Consider the following 23,696-nt stretch of genomic DNA (forward strand, 5'->3'; position numbering starts at 1 on the left):
TATTACATTCATGTGAATCTTTAGAAATGTGTTCATGGGATTTGCCATTCACTGGCTGAGAGAGATACTTCATTTTCTTAAGATATTTAGATATACGCAGAGTGCATATACATGCCATTTTTAAAGGAAATTATCAAAACACATAGTATATTAAATGAAGCACTAATATTTTATTGAATAGTCAACATCTTATAGTTCATAAATGCCAAAAGCAAAAATGCTTCTTTTTCCGGTGTTATTTACAATGTATGTATTAAGGTAACATGAATTTGAACCTCAGCAGGAGATTCAGAAGGCTTTTAATAGCACTATGACGGAGGGAAGACGAAGGAAAGGTGGGTCAAGAGCCTACATACATAAGAATGTTGCCCTTGAGATAAAAAAGTGTGTATTACCTTACATTGTAATCTTCAGCTGATGCAAAGATTCAAGTCAGGATTCAGAAACAAAAAACATTAAGCAGTTTTGCCTGAGTTGATCTGGTTTTGTTTCATCAGTGCTTTACCTACAAAACTTTGTTAAATTGAGTAAATGTGAGCATTGCAAGGGTGGATTTGGAAAAAGAAAAGTTCTAGATAATTAAACACACATACATGTGTGTGTGCACATGCATATTTAATACATTAAAACTATGTTAAAATATTAAGATTATGAAGACAAGTCTTCAGAAGTTAGGAAAAGACAGAATTAAGGTTGCCAATGCAACCTTTATTTAGCCCCATTCCACATATGCCATTATGATTATCTTGCCCAACATCACATAGCAATTAGATAGAATCAAGGACAGAATCCATCTCTTATGGGACACTTATGGGACAAACTGACCAGTCAACCACACTTCTCAACTGGAACCAGAAGTACCCAATCAGTTAGCAGCAGGGACCCCCCCGCAAAAAAAACAAAACAAAAAACAAAAAAAACGCAAATGCAGTACATTACTGTGTTAAATGTAAACCATTAAAAAAGGGAAGTTTAAAAAAAAGATTTAACAAGGCAAGGAAACTGTTTCTGTGCTTGTTTCATTTAAATTAAGATGGTTAAAAGCAGCATTTTTTTCTGCATAGTAAAATTTCAAAGCTATATTAAGTCAATGTTAATAATGTTGTAAACTTTTGAAAGAACCATAACGTTTTGTTCAGTTATGAACCTCCTCCATTCCCAAAGTGTTTGTAACTGAGGTTCTACTGTACTGCATAACTAAAAATGCCATTTCAAATTTTAAGGGCATATCTTCTCCCTTCTGCTAATGGACTTTTGTTGGTTTAGGGGGTTTTTTTTGGTTTTTTTTTTTTTGTTATTTTGTTCCTTTATAGTGAAATTGTGGTTTTTATTTAAATGAATGCTTGTGAATACTTATTGCAACATTCACCCAAATGTAACTGTGGTACAAGTGATCACATTATGCAGTAAGCAAGATCAGTATCCAAGGGTAGAAAGGTGTTGGCATTTTTTAAAATGCCAAGAATTCGGCAAATGTTACTGCTTCCCCAATAAAATCAGTAGGCTGTAAGAAATTTCCAGTGTGCACATAGCACAATGTTAGGATGTCAAATGACACTGGTCAGGAGGAAGAAATATAGCTGCCTCTTACTGAAGAGGACTTAAAGGAAAACAATTTCCAGTATGTCATTTTCATACTCTTGGATCTTGCTGCTTAAGGGAGAAATGTACAGTTCTGGAATTTTATTGGTGGAAAAGTACATACTGCTAGGTATGTGCTACTTTGGTTGTTCCATATTTCAGAAAGGGAGTAGCGGAGGACAATCTTCTTGTGGAGCCCTTGCTGCAGTGAGCATTTAATGGAACGTGATTTTCCCCAGTCATGGCTTCCAGCTCTCCTCCTAATCCTAGTCTGCCAAGGATAGCACAGGCCTGGCTAGTTGGCACACCAAATTTTCTGAAGTTCTTAGTGGGAGTGGGTCATATTGTAAAGAAAAAGATTGCACATGAATTAAAGGGGAATAGGGTAGCAGGGCCTTTCAATCATCTATCTGTACAGAGCTTGTGGGTTTCACTTCTAGGCTTGGTCCCTAAGAAATTCCAGGTGGATCTCTCTTAATTCATCACTTGTCATGCCCACAGCATAGCTCAGTTAATGATGGAACAGACCCAGCCGTGTGTTCCATGTTATTTCTCCACTGATGAGGCTGTACGCATGGTTATGTCTTGTAGCCCAGAGGCACTGATAGACAAGTGCGATACCAAGTCTGATTTTCAACTGCCACTGATGCATCCTTCTGACTTTAACCTTTTGATTTCTCTTTCAAAGGACAATTTTATTTTGAAAACACTATGCCCATGGAATGTGCAATAGTTTTTTTGACAGAGAAATTTAATATAACGTTACACTGGGTGGTGATGGGGGAAGCTGGTTTATGGCAGGTAGTGAATTACTTGGATGACTGTTTGTTTGTGGACAGAGTGAATTTGACCAAGTGTGTTAGCCTGATGGACACCTTTCAGGTCTTGGCTAAAAAAAACTGCAGGTAGTCCTAGTGCAGGAAAAAACGGGAGGAGGGGGTCTTCTACTACACTGACCTACCTTGGGATTGAGCTAGACATATTGGCCGGTATATCACGACTCACTCAAGATAAGGTTCAGGAGCTACTGGGCTTGATTAGGAGAAGAAGAGTAGCCAGGAAACTTACACTCCCTGAGCTGCAATCTATTATTGGGCATCTTAACTTTACCTGCTGGGCCATAGCTCCAGGGCAGGCATCCTGCACCTACCTTGCTGTGGCCACACAGGCATAGCTACACCTCAGCATTTTATGAGAGTTACTAGAGAGACAGAGGAGGATTTGGGGGGTGTGGGAGCAGTTTGAGCCATTTTAATGGTGTCTCATTGTGGGAGGAGGAATGGATAGTGGTAGTTGATTTAAGATCCACTTGGATGCTTCAGGAGGTATGAGTTTTGGGGTATTTTACCAAGCCAGGTGGTGCAGCCAGAAATAGTTCTCCACATGAATACAAAATATGCAGGATATCACATTTCTGAAACTTTTCCCCATTTTGGTGGCAGTGTGCTAATAAAAGGGTGTTTTTCTGGTGTAAAAGCATGTTGGTGGTACATATTATCAGTCACCACTCCTCCAGATCAACAGTTACAAGTTTAGCTAAACCTATGACTGAGTTATTGAAGTCCTCAAATCATGGTTTAAAGATTTCAAGGTACAGAGAATCCACCAGCAAGTGACCCATGCCCCATTGTACAGGGGAAGGTGAAAAACCAATCTGCCCTGAGGGAAAATTCCTTCCTGACCCCAAATATGGCAATCAGCTAAGCCCTGAGCATGTGGCTAAGACTCACCAGCCAGACACCCAAGAAAGAATTCTCTGTAGTAACTCAGAACCCGTCCCATCACAGGCCATGCGCATATTTATCACTAGTAGTCAAAGATCAGCTAATTGTCAAATTAGGCTGTTCCATCATATCCTCCCCTCCATAAATTTATCAAGCTCAGTTCTGAAGCCAGCTAGGATTTTGGCCCCCCACTGCTCCCCTTGGAAGGCTATTCCAGAACTTCACTCCTCTGATGGTTAGAAACCTATGTCTAATTTCAAGTCTAAAACTTCCTGATGGCCAGTTTATATCCATTTGTTCTTGTGTCCACACTGGCGCTGAACGTAAATAACTCCTCTCCCTCCCTGGTATTTCTCTCTCTACTGTATTTATAGAGAGCAATCATATCTCTCCTGAGCCTTCTTTTGGTTAAGCTAAAGAAGCCAAGTTCTTTGAGTCTCCTCTCCTAAGGCAGGTTTTCCTTTCTGTGGATCATCCCAGTAGCCCTTCTCTTCAGCTGTTCCAGTTCGAATTCATCTTTCTTAAACATGGGGGACCAGAACTACACACACTATTCCAGATGAGATCTCACCAGCGCCTTGTATATCGGTACTACTGGAAATACCTTGTCTGATGCATCCTAGGACTGCATTAGCTTTTTTCATCATAGCCTCATCGTCATCCTGTGATCAACCAATAGATTCTGGATATATATATATATATATTTTTTAAGCTATAAAACAAAAGCATTGTAGTGAGGAAGTACAAATTTCCTTTTAATCTTTTGCCATTGATTACCCCAGGGATGTCAGAACAAAATAATGAATAAGTACATGTTAAATGTACCTACAATTTAAGCCACAAAGTGGATCTCTATCTGAGGAAAGGCAAAGATGCTGCTGCTGCAATGATATTTCAGGAATCAAATACATTCTGCTCCTGGTCAAGCTAGAAATAGAAAGACAACATCCCAGGCTGTATTTTGCCACATCTCGTTCTGGCCTAGACCATGAAGTACAAAGTCATGCTCAGAAAAAAAGTGAAACTCGCTACGTGAATTTTTGAACGTCAGGAAAGCTTTAGCTGTAGACTCGTTCCCATTTTATCTGAACCAGTTCATCTATCCCTAATCCATAGCAAGGGTCACATTTATAAATGTAGCAGGATTTAATGTCGGCAATTCCCTGGTAGATGCAGCTTATTGATTTATTCAAGAAAATCATTCAGACACTTGAGACATAACATGTTGCCAAATTACTGATTCAAAGTACTGACATATCCTACAGCTGTCAGCTGTATGGAATGGAGAGAGTTGCAAGGAGCTACTGATTGAGCCCTTCTGCAGAAGGAAGCCCTTAGGAGGTATTTTTATTGAGTACAATGAACATCCTCATTCAAATCTCTAAGGAGCCAGTGGAAGAGGTGCACTTGTGTAATGAGACAGTCATGTATTAAGAAAGGTAGTCTGTGACAAAGGCCGGCGTAGGTGACTTGCTACTTATTTACATTGACTTATCAGAGATCTTTAGGTGTAAGTGAACACCATAAGAGAAGTTACTCAATAGAACAATTTGCAATAAACTTGAAATTAAATTTGAGCATGCTGTTAAAATGACTATTGAAATTAGTGCCCTGCTACAAATTAACATTTTGTTGTCAAGTTAGAATGAGGGTTCTACTCTAAAGCAAATGCTATCTGAATAGTTGTTCTATATCTTAAGATTGTTCACCGCTTTTCAAGGTTTAGTCCTACATATTGTACATCCAACAATTTGCATCAGTTTCCTAAAAGATTTTTTTCTCTATAATTATCTGCAGTTTTGCTTAAATCTTCAGAGAAAAAATGCCTCGTGGTACGAGGCCTGTTTCTTTTGAAGTATGGTATGGGTAGTAACAGTGACCTACAATATTTTATTAGGTTTTTTTTACATTATATTTGATGTTTTCACAGTCAGGAGCCCAGTGTACAGAGTGAAACCAGACTAGTTTACTATAACGATGCACATTAAATTGTACTGACAAAACACCAGCAATTTTTCTATTGCCAACCTTGACAGTAGGATCTTTTGACCTAGCTTGATTTTGTGCTCATTTCCTGCCCATTACAGAAAGGATGTTCAGTCATGACTTGCTTTTCTTCTAAGCCATGCCACCCACCTGAATAGCTTTTAAATCCTCCCCTTTGATGAGAAGGTTAATGCATCAATGGGGTACAGGAGACCAATCCTAATCTTATCCCTACAGATTTACATTATGCCACAGTGTACTGTTGCACTTTGTGCTTGGATGTATCAAAGTTGCTTCATCTTTCTGAGATGAAAATTAAAACTTTGAATTAGTTTAATAGATTAGTAAATACTGGAAAAAAGCATGTTCTGTTCTTAACAGGAGCAAAATTCATTAAAATTCTATATTATATCAATGGTCATTTTACTACACCCTAGAAACTTAGAGATATTCCTTTCCTAACAATTTTTTGTATCATCATAGAGCTTAAAAGCCCTAGTCATGGATCAGGACCCTCTTGTGATGGATTCTATACAAACAACAGAACTAAGATTGTCCCTGCCCAAAGAGCTTATAAATTTAGCATAAGACAAGAGATAATAGATGTACACAGAAGACACAGATGGGAGACAAAGCCTGGATGTGAGAGATCTGAATTGATGGTGACACCAGGCCTGAGTGACAGGCAGGATGACAAAAATCCCAACCCCACCACAGAAGGTCTGAAGTTATGCTCCTGGCACCAAACACTGAATGCTGCCCAGACGACAAGGAACTAACTGCGACAGGCAGCGCTCCCCAGTCAAAGTCCCTGTTGGTGGCATTGGTGAACATGTTACCTTTGTCAATTTCCAGAAAAGGCTTGATACTTCAATTTCCTTAAGAAAGCCTTTATAAATATACTGTAGAGACCAGCATGTGGGGGGATCAGACTTGAAACAAATATTTCGTATACTCCAGATTGTTGACGTTTTGGATATCTTATGAGAAGCTGTAGTACTGTTGAATAAATACAATGGAAGGGAACTGACATATTTATGGGATTTACAAGATAAGTGATCCCCATAAAGAAACACACTCATGCAACTAGCACTGATGTTTCCTTGGTACTGTACTCTGGCCTAATTTTGTACTCACTTGAGCCTCATGAGCTCTGAAGCGGCTGCACACTTGAACTCTTCCAGCTATACTTAAGAAAATGCAGGCTTCCTTCCTAGTTTAAAAACTCCATTTTCTGAAGTCCAGAGGCATTTCCTCCTTCATGGTTTGGAATAGAATAGGATAGAAATAATGCTTATAGGTAGAAAATAACTGCTGTCAAGAGAGTTTTCAACCGTTGGCTGTTGAGAGGTTGGGGCCATTGTGTTGAAGAACAGGAAGAAATGGCGAAAGATAGACAAAATACAGAAAGGGCCTTCAACACTCACATACAATCTCTATAAAAGCAGCAAAGAGAAAAGGAACAGCTTTTATTCAACTCAGAGGCTCTGTAAAAGATGGAATTTAAGAGTAAGGAGTTCTGTCAAAGGAGCAGAGGTGAGAAATCCTTTATAAAAACACTTTCTGAAAATTTTCAATCCACAACTCAGAGTAAAGGAAAATAACTGGAAAAAGGTTACAAAGGCTGTGAAGACACTGGACTTTTCTAAAAAATATACTTCCTGGTATTAAAAAAAAAAATCTAATTAAAAAATTATAGAGGATATGGAAAAACAGGCAGTTCTAGAGAAATAAAAATGCCTTTTGAAAATAAACAGCACCACACAGAACATTATTTCTGCTACTCTCCATTTTGGAGGAAGATTATGCTCCTGGTTATAATGTCCTGCCAATCAGTGCTTCTATAGGCAGATTCTGTGAAGTCAGATATTGTTACTAATGGCCCACAATGCCAAACTAACAGAAGGCAGTAGCTGTGTTACCAGTTATACTGTATTGGAGCTCTCCATGCTGCTGTGCAAAGAGGCAGCAGTTACGAAGTGCTAACATGAAACGTTAGAGGCATTTAAGGCACCCACATATATCTGTGACTCAATCTCTTTGAAACAAGTCATTCAACTTCAGTTGGTGGGAGATGACATTCTGCTGTACATTCCCTGGCAGTTGTTGCTCTGTGGTGGGATAGAGAGCTGCTGCTAGCAAGTTATGCAGTGGATCAGCCACTAGGGACACCATTGCTTTGGGCCAAGTGTGAATATAGTCTTCTGTCACACTCTAAACGGGGCTACCTGTTCTACATTTCCTGCCAGATGGCTACTGCAAAGTTGAAAACCTCCTCAAATAATAATGGCACCCATTTTTGCCATTAGGGTGTCTTCTCTTTAGTAAGCTGTCTACTACATTGCTGTGTGAGAGATGCTCAAACTCATTATTCCATTGACCCAACAATCAAGACCAAATCAGTTAGGAAAACGGTTGGCTGAGTTGGTATCAGGGAGGTTAACGTGCTAGCAAAAGTAATTATGCTACATCTCATAAAAAGCAACATTAGTATTCTGAAAAAACAAAAATCCAACAAAGTGCTTCACAAAAATAAATAAATCAGCAAATAGTGTGCTGGTTCAAAAAGCCCCAAAACGAAATTTGTTCCTGGTTAGCACACTGGGCTTCTTTTAAAAAAAAAAAAAAAAAAAAAAAAAAAAAAAAAAAGAAGGAAATCTACATCCTCCCTCCTCCCCCCCTTCCTTCAGATGAATCTCATTGAGGTAGTGCACTATAATAAGTCTGAAAGGCACCTGGGTATGAGCAACAGAATACTACAGGTTATTTTTTTTCCCCCAATTGTTTGTGTAACCTTTCTGCCAGGGTCGACAGCAGCAAGGGCTGGGTTCTATATCTAGGGATCACAGTCAATGATACCACACCAAACTGGCTCAAGCCCCCACCCAGTCACCTGGGAAATCACACACTATCCCCTGGGCGCCCCAAAGGGCAATACTTCCCCTCTCGCAAGCACAGAGTCTGAGTGTAGAAAGTAAACCTTCTATCAGAAGAAAAGTAACACAGCACTGGTTTGGGAAACTGTGCAAACAGAATTCATGAACTCAATGAGCCAAATCCATCCCAGAGTACTGGGGCATGTCCTTTGCCTCTCCCTTCTTGCTGTACTCACCATAGTAGTTGCAAAGTCCACCTCTCAGTTGGGGCTCAGCCAGTCCCCCTCTACAGGCTCCTGCCAGACGCAGGCTTGACCACGCCTCCTCCGCTCTTGCCACCTCTGGGCCTCACTGAGTCCCCTCTGCTAGCTCCGACCATCTGCTGCAGCCAACCAATCCCACCATCCACTGGCTTTGACCGCTGTTGCTCCTGCCATCTACTGCCGCTGACCGATCCCACTCCGTCTGCAGGTACTACTCACAGCTGGTACCTCTCTGGGAAACCTTGATTGACAACCACCAGTCTCTTTAGTGATTCAGTGCCTAGTGAATTTCAGCTCATGGGAAAGCCTTCTGCTGACCAGAAGCAATGTCTCTGATTTTAACAAACAAAAGAGTCCAATAGGAATCATTCATTCTACCATTCGACAGTGGGAGGAGATCATCAATCCATGCCTGAAAATAGCCCTTTGCCAGGGCTAATGCAATCTCAATAGGAGACTTCTCACCCCTTCCTTGCAATGCTGAAACATCTGTCTGCCACCCTTTTTTTGGGCTGTATTAGAATGAGAGTGAATTTTTTCTCAGCACAGACTAAACACAGATCTGATGCCATTTGTTCTTATAATTGAAGGACAACATTTCATTACCCCTGCAGTTAACACAAAAGTGACTTGTAACACAATACCAGACACATTGACCATTTCCCATCATGCTCAACACCTAGTGTGCTTATGCAATATGCTGAATACTTAATTGTACTCATGCAAATACAAAGCCCATGCAAATAACATGCCCCCCTTTCAGCTGCTGAGCAGGGCGAGTGCCACTCAGACCTGGCTTACATCTGCATATCACAGGCTTCCCTTTAGGTAGCAAAGTATATTTCTGATTGGACTACCATACAAACAGATGTAAGATTTAATCTTCCCCCTCTTGCACTGCTCTGGCAGCAGTTGGCTAAGTCTCTGCCACTCAAATATTCCCTCAGAATGGGACAATCCTTAGGTGTGGCATAGGCCGATGCTACCAGCTGGATGATGCTTAGGAGGGCTATTAGCAACTGGCGCAACTAAAGAAAGTTTGAGGCTACTCTAAATTATGCTGAGAGCAGATCATTGTAGTCCTGGCCTGAGTGTAATGGAGCTGCAACTTGTTCCTTTGAGCGCTTCATGATGCTCATTAGGGAATGACAGCACAGTATGTTGTCCCAAAGTCTCCATTAGAGAAAACACAGTGACATTCGGCATCTGAAAGGCAACACAAAATGCTGATCTCACAGCTGATCTTTCAGCAGCAAAGGACACTCCTCTATATTTAAAAGCACAGTCAGAGAGAATTACATGTCCTTACAGCTGCACAGTAACACACATTCAAGTGACAGTTCAGAGTATTGTAATATACAAGTTAATCTCTCCCTTTTGGAGCATAAGAAATGGTAGTGATAGGAACAGAGGTACATGATTAGCTTGATATATTTATATAAAAACGTGTATCGTGCATTGGCATCTGGAAAATGCAGGTTTAAAAAAAAAAAAAAAGAAAGCAAGATGTTACTTATAATATCTAAAACGTAAAACTATTCCCTCCACTTAAAGCAAATTCCATGATAGAAACTTAGCCATACTTGCGGTAAGGAAATTGGTTCTGGCAACCTTAATGTAAGGCAGACATATATGCATTAATTGCATACAGTACTCAGATCAGAACTATTTTTTAATGTCTAAAGGAGGTTCTCATTTGCAAATCTTGAAGTACCTCAGTAGGGCTATAAATTCCTATAGATCTTTCCCTTATGAAGCTAGAACATCTGATCTTGAATTTCTATAGACATTTCTAAATAAAGTTATATTTGATTACCATAACTTTGATTAAAACAGATCTAGAATGATTTTGATGACACATAGCAAAAACAGGTGTGTGCTTAGGGAACAATTGTTTGTTGGATTTTTAAAACCTGTTCTATCCTGACCTATTTCTTTCACTTCAAGTGAATTTTCTGAAGCAAGAAAAAACCACCCACCTGTTTCCCTGTAAAGATACAGCACTTGTTTTCTTCTTTTCACAATGGACTAAATATGCCTTTCTAGTCTGTCATTGTATTTAATGGTGGCATTGATTACTGCTATCTCTGCTCCCTCAATCTCAGACTCTTCTCTATTACCTCTCTAATCACAGCTGGGAGTCAATTTTTCTGCTTCAGCTGACTGTACCTTGTGCTCCTGAAGCCCTCCCTCCAGTCCTGTAAATCATTCCATCTCTTTAAATATCACCTAAATCCTCCCTCTTGATGGAACTTATGGTAGAGTATCTCTGTAAAACATTTGCTGATTTTGCACCGGTATGGATACTATACACTATATTTGCTAATCATGTTCAGTAATGTACAAGATACAGAAAAAAACAATCCCTGCTTCAAAGACTTTATAGCTCAGATACAAATAAAAAACTTAAATTGTTTCTGCCTGCCAATTGGCAGATACAACAAGAGTATATTTAACTAATTAATGGACTAACATTCCCCATCTAGTAGCTGAATACATTGCATATGTATCATTCAAGTGACCGCAGCCAGTTTCAAACTACAAGCCTCTCTGCAGGGTCATGATCCAGCATCATTTAGTCAATGGGAATTCTACCTGGAGACTTCAAAGCACACTAAAGTCACAGAGAATCTTTTCACGGACTTCAGTGGATTTTGACTCAGATGCTAGATGAGCCAGTGCTAAACTTCTTTGAGCTGCCAGGCACCAGTTGCCTTTACCCCATGTATTCAGATTAATTTGTGTCATTCTATATCTCAAGATTATCCAAACAATTATGGATGGCTCCTAAAAGGATTTTTGCTCTAGACCCCAAATCATGAAACATTTTGAAACACGGGAATGTAGCTGGATACACTGAATGAGCGCTAACAAGTTAGATGAACTGGTTGACATTTTAATATCAATTATAGCAGTCTTAATTTGCGACTGAAGATTTTAAAATATAAAGTTATAAAAAGGTCAGAGTTGAAGCAGTGAGATGCCTGAACTATCTTGGAGTCAGCCTCCACATTAAGCATATGCCCTTGCTTTGCATTATGCGCTATTACACTGCATTACAAACATGTCTACCTTACAGAAAGTTTTCAAAAATATCCCGTGGTTGGGATAACACCAACTTAGCTCCACTGACATAGCAACTTCAGGAGCATGAGGTTGACAGTCGGCCAGCCAGTGTTTTAAGCACGTGTAACCAACAGAATACCTAGAATACTGGCAACAGTTCTGTACTTGAGCTTCCAGCATTGCTAACTGAATCAGTGTTAGCAACAGTAAGAAATTTTTGCAAATAGCTGGTGAATATACACACACACACACACACACACACACGAAATTGGTCCATTCACTTTTCAACCTTAATTTAAGTGTCTTAAATAAGTATTTAATTTGCATTTTAAAAAGCAGCTTTATTGTGAGTTAATTAAATATTGATTGCTCAAAAAGCACTTATTGAAATTTAGTACTAATAAGAGATAGGCAAAGTTGCCTACTCATTTACACAAAATTACCTTTGCAATAGATGTATAATTATATTCTTGTTTGAATGAACTCACTTTGTTGCTTGCAAATAACGTTTAGATGTTTAATTGGTATGCAATAGGCCAAAAAGAATGTTAGTTCTTAGTTAATGGAGACACTTCCGACCCTAGATCCCTGCTTTATTCATGTCAATATCCACAGGGCAGGAATTGGAGAACAAAAAAGAGTTTTTTACTTTATATTTGAAAGTGTGTTACTTGTAACTCTTGCGTTGGGGTCTCCTAGGGCCTGATCCATTGAAACCAGTGGGAATCTTTCCATTGAATTCAATGGGCTTTGGATCAGAGCTTTATGCTTTTCCTGAAAAGGACAAGAAACAAGTTATTGCATTTATAAACATACACTTTTTCCTATAGCCATTGAGCTCTTTTTACTGGCTCATTCTTATCATATAAATCACTTAACATTTGAACTTTGGGGAAGGAGCAGCTTGGCCTTGGAAACAGGACCAGAAACAGAAGTCTGGATTCAAAGCCACTGTGCATTAACAATATTTGACAGCTCTGGATCGAAAATTCCTGGCTAAGATCATAATGAGACCAAACCAGAATCCAGGATCAGAATACCTCAGAACTCTGGGAATATTCAGATTTGGAGTTGCCTATGAACGTCACACCTTTGAACCATCTTTACTAGACAGAGGAAAGTCACAGCGTGTATTGAGATTCAGTTTTTGCAAATAAAATCACATGAGTGGCCTCCTGCATCTGCACAGAGCCTCAATTAAGTCAATAGGGTTTTGCACAGATACAGAGGTGTACCCACACAGTTTCCTGTCCAGGATCAGAACCAATTTATATAGTGGAAGTCACATGCATTTTTTCTTCTAGTCTCTTGACTGAGACTACCTGATTCAATAGGCATTTAAATACTGAAATACATATTTTGATGTTCTGCAATCGTGGTCTACAGAGATATTGCTGGTGGTCTGTAGAAATATTTTGAGAACCAGACAGCCGGGTCTGGCCTTTGAAAAGAGGAATTTGGGTTATGGGAAGATACTTTTCTTATGAAGTGGTTCACAGAATGAAAAAAGGTTTAAGAACCACTTTTCCACTGTGCAGGAGCATCTCTAAAAAATTCTGTATAAAATATAAAACAATTTTAAATGAAATAAAGGAAAGTTATTTTATGTATCTGATCAAGCAATTTAAAACCATTCTTTTACACCATGCCTTTGTGTTAGTGTGTATTTTAGTGGCATTTCTTCTGAGGATTTTAGTGAGGCACCTTTAGGAGGAACAAAAGCCTCTCTTTCAGCAGGGCTCCAGTGGATCCTCTCTTTCTTGCTGACCTGATTCTTTAAAATATTGAGTACACACTGGAGTTGAGGCAACATCAAAATTCCTGTTCCACTTGTCTGCAAACTGAAGAATGAGGATGAGACAGTCCACCTCATCTGGGATTTTGTGGAGAGAAAAAAGTCTGTCATCTGCACCTGAAATTCTTACGCTTGGAGAACAGGCTAGCTGGCTTCTCAACAAAAATTCTATGCAGCAGTGTGGTCTCCAAAGACAGATGGGGGAAGAGGAGAGAGTTTAATGCAGAAATACATCAGCAGCGATGGAAACCCAAGTCTATTATGCTTATGTAAACCAAATCCATAATCTGCAATTTTGGATGTTCTCCAATCTCCAGGATTAGTTTGGGGAAGAAGTTTAATGACTCCTAAGAAGTTTAATGACTGATTCTTGACACGATCTTAGTTAACATCTTACTTCACAAAAGTAATATGTTAAATAAATATTTGGATAGCAGTAAGCCTAAAAAAGAATGCATGGCAACAACAGATTAATTTACTATGATGTAATGCATTTTCAGGCGGCATACTCAGAGGCCACTCCATGGATCAAGGATCATTGTCCTCCCCTCTACATCACTAGTAAGACAGTACCTGTCTGAGAACCTCTGTATTGAGAGACAACAGTAAAAGAGGAAAACAAAATCAGTCCCTCCAGTCCCCCTTTATGAGGAAAGCTTAAAATAATATGTAGCTTAACTAAATTACAGCTATACAAAACATGATGAGCTAAGTAAATGAAGGTCTAGACTCAATGATAGAGAAATTATTGCAGGTGATCAGAAGTGTATAATAAGGAATAATGAGTTAAAATTGAGCAAAAGAAAACAGGCTATAAAAATCAGGAACAAATTCTTAGCATTAAATCTATTACTGTACAGAATATTATTCCATAGGGAAGCCCCACAACCTACAAATTAAATCTGTTCTAAGACACAGATATACCATGGTGATGATCATATTAGTACATAAATAGGGCAAAATACTTGAGAACACACATCTTTCACTGACAGGAAAGAGGGTACGATTTTATAGTTTTTTAAATTTGTTTTCTAATTCTATTCAATGACTACAGATTATATACACAAATTTCTAGGTCACATATATGCTTATGGATAGTATGCTAATAAATCTGGAAAACCTTTCTGGGGTTTAGGCATTTTGTAAGGATTCAGGAGTGATTCTCCTGAAGCCATTACTAATAGAATTAGTAATCAAAGAGTCAATTCTTTTTTCATTCTTGAGCCTTGTTTATCTCCCACGTTATGCTGTACACATTCAAATATCTTACCGAAATGTACTTCCAGTATAACTCATTTATTGGGAGCAAGCAGGAGGACTAGGGGAAAAAGGTCACTGGTGGTTGTATTACCTATTCTGAATGTAATGTTAAGGTGGCCAAGTTGTCTGTTCAAGAATGGATTTGATCATCTGACCAAGCTCTAAAGAAAGTCTATTGTGTTGATTTGAACAGACTGTTTATAAAATCAGATAACTACACACAAAAAAAAGGAAGCATGAGCCCCATTCTGAAGCCTGAAAATACTGTATCTTGTTTCCAAGGTTATAACAAGAAAGCAGTTACATTTCCTATGACTTCCCCCCCCCCCCCCCCATTTAATTACAAAACAAGTGGATACACTGAACCTCAACCACTAATGTCAGAATTGATGTTTAACTGCCCGATTAAACCTAATTACCATCTTATCTGAGGCATTGACTACTCAGTGTTACATTAACTAACGTCACAAAATAGTGATTATTTAACAGATTATCTGTTATCGTAGGTGTCATATTTTTAATTTTACTTTGACTACATTCTTATTGAGAACATTGGCCCCTTGATACCAGGACTGGCCAAGTTCCATACAGGGTAGACTGCAAGAGTACGGGGCAAAAGGTATGACTCTGTGCTTCCCAAACCCCAAGGCTACCAGAGGCCAGTTCAGCCTCCAATGCAAGATAGAGCCAGAGATCAACTGAGCAGATAGTGCTTTGGCCATTTCCCTCTCTCCTCAGCCATGCCTTTATCATGTTGAGGGACAGGGAGATGGTAGGGTAGATTCTGCTCCCAGGTTTACCACACCTAGGGATTTCCCGTGCTGGAGGAACCTATCCATGCATTGACATACATCCTCTTTGACCTTGAACAAGCCACTTACCCTCTGTCTCTGTCCTCTTAGAAAATACTAATATAAACATTCACCTATCTCACAGGGGTATTGTGAGAATTAATGAGTTAGTGTTTGTAAAACAGTTAAGGAGGAAGCTCCTGATAGCACCAGCTGAAGAAAGAAGGTAGTACAAGGAGCTTTTTCCCCTTTAAAAGGATGGTGAAGCTATCACTGCAGCACTGACAATCAATTAGATTTTGTCTTACTTCAGACACCCTTCAGAAATGTGGGCCATTGGTATAAGTTACATTGTGGTCCTAAGAGTGTTATATACAAACAAGTGTATATGTGAAATTATCCTCTCTCTGCTGGTAGAGTGTTTCAAACATTTATCATTTCCTCCTCTCCCATCTCCTGTAATTCTAGGCATAAAATTCATTCCGTGCAGGGAGCCAGATTACAGTTAATTCTCCCTCAATATGGAGAAGCTTGCATTCTGAATCGGTGATTGTGCTCATTTGTTTGCAGGACTACAGCTATGTTGGTCCCCGATAGGAGAGACACAAGGTGGGTGAGCGAATATCTTGTATTGGACCTCCCCAAACCCAAAAAGCAGCTCTGTGGAAGCTCAAATGCTTGTCTTTCACCAATGGAAGTTGCTCCAGAAAAAGATCTTGCCTCACCCACCTTGATTCTGCAGATTATTGAATTCATGAGAGGAGAATTATCAGTTTAGCATCACTGAAAAGGCTTTGTGCCCACCAGGATCTTCATAAATACATGCTTTAGTTATTAGGAGTTCTCTCCTCTTGTTAAGGATTGCAAAAGGAAGGAATTACTGAGGCTGAATGCATGGTGAAACAGATGTTATGTTGTGTTTTAAACACTGGGTGTAGTATGCTGTCTAACTATCTGATGCATGTAAAATAGAAAGGCTTATCCTCATTTTCCTCTAAAAGTGGACGTTACAAAACAATACCATATACACCTCTGTGTATTACAAAGATCATAATTCAAAGCAATATTTAGTAGTTTATCTCAAACCATGATTTAGATTTTAAAACCTTCCACACAGCAACACAAAATAGACTATATCAAGGATTCCTTAGTAAGTACACACTAAGGATTTGAAGCCCAGCAGTTCCCAGCTACTGCATTATTATGTGGCACTATCTGCTTCTGCCTTAATCTAGCAGTGATTACTCTAAGAGCACAAAGAGAGGGGAAACTCACAATCCCATTGAGCAGAGAGAAGTTGCTGCACTACACCACCCTCCAATGACCCCGCTGTGTTACTCCCCACTTAGTTTTCTCCCTGAAGTTGAGGACGAGGGGTGTAGTTGCCACTTGCTACCACTGAAGAAATCAAGAAAGCAATCTACAGAATCAGGATCCAGGACAAATCTTGGGGGCCACTAGATCCATGAAAGTGTCAAGAAGCTCAGGAGGGGAAGTTTCTTGGAGGCCTGGATTCAGTACCTAGCTTCCAGGTGAACCTTCATAAGATTGTTCCATGCCAACTTCTGTAAACACATCCTACCCACAGAAACCAAAACCCACAGAGTTTGAAAATAGGGAGAATAAACCCTAAGCATTTGGAAATCAGCCACCTTTCCCCAAGACAGATCAGTTTCTTAAATCTGTTCTCAGAATAAGTGGTCAACATGCGTTTCTCAAGAGATTCAGCACCAAGCAAAACAAGAGACTCTGATATGACCCATCTTGAATCTTCTAGTTCTGTCATGGTTTCTTAATCTTTGACTTAAATTTTTCATCAGAAGCTGGTGGCTTCTGAAAGCGTGTAGGCATACTTGAGGATAAATATGGTTATTAAAAACATGCAAAATAGACAAAACCTTCTCACACACTTGCTTTTTCTTTAAAAAAAAGTTGCTCCAAAGATTCTGACTCCAGTTTTCCCTATCATCACTTCATAGGGCGAAGGGGAGCCTGACTGAGCACATCCAGGCAGCGGGCTGCAAAGCTGAGGGAGTAATTACACACTGACATACCACACCATGTGACCACATGGAGGGAGTGGATATTAAGTGTATATTTGCACCTAAACTCTAGTGCTAATACTGGGTGGAGTAGCAAAAGTGGCATTTTGTACCAGTGTGACTGAGGTGACCCTACTCCTACGAGTCAGACTGAGGAAGGTGATGAGGGCCAGATCAGTTTATAGAATTCTATGCAGTCCCAAGATTAAGACATTCCACACCTATCCCCCTCTCCGCACCATCTATGCAACCACCCAAGCCTCAGCTGGATATAACTGAGTAAGAAACTGAGAATTTCTGGGCTCTCTGTCGTCCTCCTCCCTTGGTTCCTCCTGCCCATGGGAGGGAACAATACAGCCCTCTAGTTTCAAAGCCAACCCTTCTTGCCCCTCCTTCAAAAAAGGAGCTTTAATTTTTACATGTTTGATATGGATATGGATAACAAAAATATAGAATTAAAACATTTCTCCTCATCTTACATGGGCCGTTTGGCTAATGGCATGGCACTATCAGCAATCAAGTAAGCTAGTCACTCAAATTTTCAGTGCTGGTTCTCAAATAAAGAGCTTTCAAACTAGCAGTTAAGTAGCTCTCCCTTGCAATACTGTATCATAGATACAGATGCTTAAGATCAGGGTGTGCAGCACAGCTTGTGTATTCAGATAGCTACTTTCTTGTAAGTGTTATTACATGACCATGGACACAGGCATATGTACTGTTTGACCTGCTCAAGTGACTGCCGGATTAAATAAATGATTAATGGCTTTATGTCTTGTCATCACCAATTACTAATCCAAAGAGTACATTCTGCTTCTTTTCACATACTGAAGAGGGGCTGCATGCCCCAAACCAACAGCACATCACTGAAGTGAGCTCAGATCAATCCCAGAAGAGAGAGGATTTCAATCCCACCATTTTAAAATGTCAATCTGGTGTCACTAATTTGTAATTTTGCCCCTACATTTTGTTCTCTTTTGTTTATGGTTTTAGTAGAAAACTTCCAAGGAATGCTACATCTTCAGCTTTTAATAACTGGAAAACGAATGAAAGTAAATTAAATTAAAGATTCAGATTTTTGCCTTGTAATGCACAAGGTCTTGTATAGTGTGACAAAGCTCTTCCTTTACCTCAGTGGATTCAGTGCTTCCTTCTAGCAGTAGGTCAGAGAACTGCTTCACCCTTTAGTGTTCTTCCACCTTCTAGTGTTGGGGGAGGGTAATAAAGCCTCTCTAAGATGTCTGTTCCCTGCAGGCTTCCAGTCCTGTGTCTGGTTCTCACAGGCCCTTGCCTTTTTGCTGGGACTCTTGCCCCTCCAGTGAATGACTGGTGGGGGGGTGGGCCTAGTCCCACCCTCAACTCCAGGTCCCAACCCAGGGACCCTACAAGTAGCAGCCTCACCCTGTGGCTTTAGGAAAGCTGCTAGCTTCCCTGGGTTACTTCTCCATGCCCCCTTGACAATGTCCCTACCCCGCCCAGACAGGGGTTCATCCTGGCCTCCTTACCAGGGAAGGCTCTTGGCCCTTGACAGCCCCACTGGGCGTGGTAGTGCCGAACCAAATGTCCAGTTCAGTCTTTCCCTTCTGGCAGGGTCTCTTCCCTTAGGCCTCCAGGCCTGGGAAGGATCCTTTGCCCTCTTCGGTCAGAGTTTTCCCTCCCCGACTCTTTGTACCTGCAGAGTTCTCTTCTGCCACAGTTCTGCTCCTTCTCTTAAACCCTCCTGGTTCTTGACAGCATCTTGCCTGCTCACACACTTTGGTAGCTCACCTCACTCTCAGCTCCAGCCACATCCTTTCCTTGGATGGGAGGCTTTTAACAAATCCTAGGTGGGGCCTTGATTGGTTCCAGGTTTATTAATTAAACTGGAGTAACCCCTGCTCAGCTACCAGGGGAAAAAGGGACTTGCTAAGCCTGGGGCTGATCCGTTGGCCTTCTAGCACTCTCCGGTAGCATCTGGTCTGACTCTCTCATATCAGGTATAGGTATAGACATGTGACAAATATATGGTATCAACAGTTCTAGTCTGATTCGATGTAAAGATCAACTCTTAAAATGCTGCAGATTAGAACAGGTTCTACATTGTGTCCATCTTTCAGGGAATTAAGAGTTTCGTTTCCCACTATAATCTGTCAGTCAGTCAATATCTAGACTTTCCTAAATCCTGAGACTCCATAAAGCTGGATTTAAAAAAAAAAAAAAAAAAAAAAAAATCTATGCAAAAGTGTGGACAATCAGCTAGCAAATCTGGTTGCCTGATGAATAGTCTTCTTTCACTTTCTGATTGCATGCTTTATCATCAAATTGCACTGAGAATGCTCTTCAGCTTGGTTTTGCTTAAATTATCAAAGTAAGAGAAACTGAAGACTAAGCCATTTTAAGGAAACCATCGCCTTGTATAAGCCTGTCACCACAATTAATTATCCACTTCTTAAGCTTCGGGGGTCAGGAAGTAGCCAAATCTCCCTAGCTAGGTATTTCTCTGGCATGGGGATTCCCCAGCTGGAATGCAGTTGACATTTCCAACTCCTATCCGTCCCCTCCACTATAGACCCCAAATGCAGCATGGGAGCAGAGAGGCAATGGAAACAGAGAGGAAGCATGGCTGGAACACAAATTCCCATCTGGTGGATGTCCCTTTATATTTTTAGAGCACACTTTGGGGCCAGGACTGGAATAGAAAGGTCCTAGAATCAAGGAGAACAGCAAGCTTTCTGGCTCCCCTTCTCAACTTTTTGTCAAATTCAACTAAGAATCTAGGGCATTAATATTACATTATTAATGACGCTATCTTCACCAAAGCAAAATTGCTCTGTAGCAACATCTGTTGACACTGAACATTAGAGACAAGCTTGCAGAGTTTCACAGAAACTATCATGGTATTACAATAGGTATTAACATTTTAACTATTCTTGTAATGATGATGAAGACTGTACACTTGAAATTAAAAACTAAAATCAGAATCAGAAGAATTGATGTTCCTCTATGGTCCTTTCATCCAAAAATATTTATGAACTCTACAAAGCAATAATTCCCCTGACAGCTTAGTGACAGTGCAATATTTGCTTTGGGCTTGGATCAGAATTGGAAATAAAAAAGGACAGATGGACACAAGCATCCAGTTTGCACCCCATATTCCCCTAAGGGACATCTGCATTGGACGAGGTAATTCAACCTGATGGAAAGCAAGCTAGCAGTGCTGCCACCACTTTCCATTGGTGATTCCATCCATTATAGGAAAGCAACTTCAAATGTCATAATTCACAATTTTCATACAAAACTATACAGTTGTTCAAGTTAACTCCTCATGGAAAACTTCCCTCCATCCCCACTTTTTAATCCAAATTTAAAGGGTCTGTGAATATATTTTCCAAAATGTTTGACTCTACAAAAATATCATCTAGCTCTAGTTAGAAACTGTTGATTGTTTCAAGTAGAGGTTACCTTTAATTAGTTTTAGCTTTCCATTCCTCCTACCCTCCCATTTGATCAGGCCAATCATGGCATCCTGAAGACCAGTTTATAGTTAATCATTTGACTCTGGAACAGAATAGAATTTTTTTCACTCCTGCTGTGTCTCTCAGGGATGATATATGAATGTGTCTTTTGGGGATCGTGATAAGTTTCCATTCCATTCAATCTTTGCTTTGGAGTCCTCTAGAATTATTTAGGGTTATTCATTGTGTCTTATTTATAAATTACCATTAGGATTGCTTTTTAAAAATATAAATATGGACCGATTTTATTGCTGTGCAGATTTGCATATTGTTACCATGTGATTCTGTGAATTCACTGAGTATTAACAGGAGGCCTGCGTGATGATCACATCTGGGAGGTGGGGCATTTTATTAAATTAAATCCTTGTCATGCTGAAATAGTTTCATCCAAGGTATTTATTAGATTAAGTCATTTCAGGAGGGATTCATTTTGATAAAACCATAAATACCATTGTCAAACATGAGTCCTCAGGCTGCCATCCTCAGATCTATCCTTTGATAAATGTTTTGCTTCTGTTAATTTTTTTCCCCCCATCTTCTTATATTGCAAGATCCAGATAATGCGTTAGTGAAACCGATGTGCAGATGTTAATGTCTTTGTTACTTCTATCACAGATTGTTTATTCGAGTCTTTTGGTGTGTGTTCTCCAGAGATTGCAGTTAGTACAGATAATTGAGTTCTAACTAGATCCAGTTTGAGCAGATTAACCCCATTGTAAAAGACTCTACTATACTCCAGTCAAGTTTTGAATTTATTTTCATGGTACCAAATAATTGAATGAGAAAGTTCTTAATATCAGGCTTGACTATCTAAGACATTCATAAAGTGCCAAGATTTATAGATGAAAAGCACTAGATAAGAGAATCATAGAAAATTAGGATTGGAAGGGACCAGGAAGTCATCTAGACCAACCCCCTGCTAAAAGCAGGGCCAACTCCAAAGCATACTGATTATTATTAATTATGACTAAAGCTTTTCAGAGGAGAACAATTCCATTTCATTTCGGGGTTTAAAAATGAGTTTCCATACCACAAATGAACAAAGTAAAATTCTGGAATATTTTCACAAAGTGGAGTTATGTCAAAATGTCCATTTTTGGATTGAAAACCTGAACTATTTGAGCAGTGCTTGCTCTCTCTCACACAAGTGACAAGAGAACTAGGACCAAAAGCATTCCCAATGAAAACAACAAAATTGATACATCAACACAAAATGTTTCGGCTTCAACAAGAGATCCTATTGTCAAAATTGTTCAAACCAGCTTTAGTAATTATTACTCTCCTTAAGAGAAACAATTAGGAAACAAAACTTTTTCAGTCCCCTCCCCACTACTCACCTACTTATAGTCTTCTGCAGAATGGGGAGGAACCTGAAACATTTTATGAAGAGGACCGCTTCCCCAGCCCTTGGAAAATGTGTTCTGAGAGACAGTTAAATGTTTTTCCTATGAAGTTCAGGAAGCCCATAGGATTATCAATATTGCTTAAAAAAATGAATGCTGATTGCTACTCGAATGGGCTGGAGGGGATGAGGGAGGATGCAAAAAGCCTTTTCCCTTGTTGCAAATCTCTAGTAAGGAAAATAATCCCATTCCCTGCATTTGAGGGAGAACAGGGCAGTTTCCCACCCCCACCCTCTGTCTCCCGGCCAATCTGTCAGTTCTCACATTCTCCCTTGGCAGCCTCTGGTCATTCACTCAACACCCCACCATTTTCTAGGCCCTGGATCCACTAACAGTTTGATATCCATTCTTTGATCCTGTACTTCGTCTTGGAAAAGGTGAATTATTCTTAGCCTGGATGGAGTCAGGTAAGATGTATTCCTCAGTAACAACTTCCCCATTGTCTTCTCAAGGACTCTTATCTGAGTCATTGTTTTATCTTTGCTGTGTGGTTCCTTTAACAACCTCTTGTGGTCCAACTCCATAGTAAGTAATCCATCATAAACAGAGGTATGCACTTATTCATACTATACAATAGATTTCCTAGTTCATCACCTCCTAATCCTTACATTGAGCTTTGCTCTTCACAGGATTAGATTTAGCTCTGAAGGCTGCTCATGTTGCAGAGATGGTGGCCTTGTGGGGAAAAAATCTTTTATAGGCTACTCAGAATCTCCCTCTGCCCCTACCATGACCTCACTGGTGCTGCCCATGTGAGTGGGTGCATAGAGCTTAGAGCTAGTGGGAAATGAGCACAGGAAGAGATAGCACACCAGCACTTAATCATGCCTCTGACTGACTCTTATTGCTATGACTGCTGTTTTTAAAATAAAAAGTTAAAACTGGATATTATATTTCAAATTCATCTGAGGCCATAATTAAGAAATGAAAAATACTTAAATATCATTCCTGGAACATTAATATTCCTATAATTTTTCATTATCAAAGTATTGAAATTTGTAAAAGATTGACTAGCATCTAAATATCAGGAAAACATCATTTTTCTAGTTATATATTTTCTTTTGTGTGTGCTAATGAATTAGTCATTTATGTCAAATAGAATTGGGTTTGGAGTTGTATTTCGGGGGTAATGCTGGCTGGCGACTCCTGTAGAGGAGAAACTAAGTACTTTGAACCTCAGAAGAGAAAGAAATGGGAGTAGGGCACTGCTTGGATAGGGAAGATCTAAGGCATGGAGAAATTTGTAGTCTTCCTCCCCAAAGGAGGGCAGGAGGACTGGCAAGGGTTACGGGAAGGCCAAAAGATTGAGAAGGTCAAACTTCCATATCATGGGGAGAACCAAACAAACATTCTACAGAGCATCAGACTCTGCTACAGTTCCCTTAGCAGAAGAAGGACATGACAAGTGGAATACAGAG

At 39.8% G+C, this 23,696-nt stretch overlaps 1 long non-coding RNA gene across 3 annotated transcripts in view; it reads right to left on the bottom strand.

Moving 5' to 3' along the window:
- LOC137166952 (uncharacterized) overlaps positions 1-23,696 on the bottom strand; it is a 59,982-nt gene that overhangs the window by 18,485 nt on the left and 17,801 nt on the right. For 2 of the 3 annotated variants that reach the window (XR_010923895.1, XR_010923897.1), the window contains exon 3: positions 11,839-12,270. The exons of the other annotated variant lie outside the window; for it this stretch is intronic. This is a non-coding gene — a long non-coding RNA (uncharacterized lncRNA). Of the gene's footprint in view, positions 1-11,838; positions 12,271-23,696 lie in introns of those variants that run through there. 3 annotated transcript variants of the gene reach the window in all.

Source organism: Emydura macquarii, unplaced genomic scaffold (assembly GCF_026122565.2).
Source record: "Emydura macquarii macquarii isolate MOO-44397 ecotype Brisbane River unplaced genomic scaffold, CSIRO-AGI_Emac_v2 contig_2897, whole genome shotgun sequence".
NCBI lineage: Eukaryota > Metazoa > Chordata > Testudines > Chelidae > Emydura > Emydura macquarii.